General features: G+C 52.9%; 1 non-coding gene across 1 annotated transcript; it reads right to left on the bottom strand.

Annotated features, from left to right (window-relative positions):
• Positions 1-546: 546 nt before the first annotated feature.
• Positions 547-621, bottom strand: Trnat-ugu (transfer RNA threonine (anticodon UGU)). The gene has a single exon. It is a non-coding gene; the product is annotated as a tRNA-Thr (tRNA).
• Between the last annotated feature and the right edge of the window lie 1,390 nt (positions 622-2,011).

Here is a 2,011-nt window from a genome sequence, read left to right as displayed (position 1 = left end):
CTGTCATAACAGTTACCTTTAAAAATTATTGTTGTAACTCATCTGTTTATAAATAATGAACCCTTTACATGCAGAAAGAAGATTACTTTTAACGTCAATGAATAATTAAATACATTGTCTGCAGCCTCTTCTACCTCAGTGCATCCCAGCTGAACTGCTTTTTCACTGTCAGCAAAAGTTCTTTCTCAAACTTTTGTCTCCCAGTTTGCCCCTCATTGCCTTCAACACAAGACCCGCTATCTGAAAACTCTCCCTGCAGATTCACTAGTTGGTATGTTTGCATCATATTTAATAAAGAGGGCTTTCACTGTCGGAATCACAATGAGAATCTGTATATCTGTTGTAGAATTTAGTAAAGTTGCTCAAGATCGTGCGGAGTACATAAGGTAAGTGTATTTTAACTATATATTACGGAGTATCTGTTCCCGAAAGAACAGTTACCGTGGATGACCATGCAGCTTTGCTAGAAATGAAATGATAATTAAATGGACACCCTAGCTGCAAACAGGCGTTGATGTACTTCATTGGGGACATGTTGAAAATGTGTGCCCCGACCGGGACTCGAACCCGGGATCTCCTGCTTACATGGCAGACGCTCTATCCATCTGAGCCACCGCGGGCACAGAGGATAGTGCGACTGCAGGGACTTATCCCTTGCACGCTCCCCGTGAGATCCACATTCCCAACATGTCCACACCACTACATTTGTAGCGCGCCTAATACACTCCTGGAAATGGAAAAAAGAACACATTGACACCGGTGTGTCAGACCCACCATACTTGCTCCGGACACTGCGAGAGGGCTGTACAAGCAATGATCACACGCACGGCACAGCGGACACACCAGGAACCGCGGTGTTGGCCGTCGAATGGCGCTAGCTGCGCAGCATTTGTGCACCGCCGCCGTCAGTGTCAGCCAGTTTGCCGTGGCATACGGAGCTCCATCGCAGTCTTTAACACTGGTAGCATGCCGCGACAGCGTGGACGTGAACCGTATGTGCAGTTGACGGACTTTGAGCGAGGGCGTATAGTGGGCATGCGGGAGGCCGGGTGGACGTACCGCCGAATTGCTCAACACGTGGGGCGTGAGGTCTCCACAGTACATCGATGTTGTCGCCAGTGGTCGGCGGAAGGTGCACGTGCCCGTCGACCTGGGACCGGACCGCAGCGACGCACGGATGCACGCCAAGACCGTAGGATCCTACGCAGTGCCGTAGGGGACCGCACCGCCACTTCCCAGCAAATTAGGGACACTGTTGCTCCTGGGGTATCGGCGAGGACCATTCGCAACCGTCTCCATGAAGCTGGGCTACGGTCCCGCACACCGTTAGGCCGTCTTCCGCTCACGCCCCAACATCGTGCAGCCCGCCTCCAGTGGTGTCGCGACAGACGTGAATGGAGGGACGAATGGAGACGTGTCGTCTTCAGCGATGAGAGTCGCTTCTGTCTTGGTGCCAATGATGGTCGTATGCGTGTTTGGCGCCGTGCAGGTGAGCGCCACAATCAGGACTGCATACGACCGAGGCACACAGGGCCAACACCCGGCATCATGGTGTGGGGAGCGATCTCCTACACTGGCCGTACACCACTGGTGATCGTCGAGGGGACACTGAATAGTGCACGGTACATCCAAACCGTCATCGAACCCATCGTTCTACCATTCCTAGACCGGCAAGGGAACTTGCTGTTCCAACAGGACAATGCACGTCCGCATGTATCCCGTGCCACCCAACGTGCTCTAGAAGGTGTAAGTCAACTACCCTGGCCAGCAAGATCTCCGGATCTGTCCCCCATTGAGCATGTTTGGGACTGGATGAAGCGTCGTCTCATGCGGTCTGCACGTCCAGCACGAACGCTGGTCCAACTGAGGCGCCAGGTGGAAATGGCATGGCAAGCCGTTCCACAGGACTACATCCAGCATCTCTACGATCGTCTCCATGGGAGAATAGCAGCCTGCATTGCTGCGAAAGGTGGATATACACTGTACTAGTGCCGACATTGTGCATGCTCTG

This window comes from Schistocerca nitens, chromosome 1 (genome assembly GCF_023898315.1).
Source record: "Schistocerca nitens isolate TAMUIC-IGC-003100 chromosome 1, iqSchNite1.1, whole genome shotgun sequence".
Lineage (NCBI taxonomy): Eukaryota > Metazoa > Arthropoda > Insecta > Orthoptera > Acrididae > Schistocerca > Schistocerca nitens.
The sequence above is the reverse complement of the archived record's forward strand: the minus strand, read 5'-3'. Positions and strand labels throughout refer to the sequence as shown.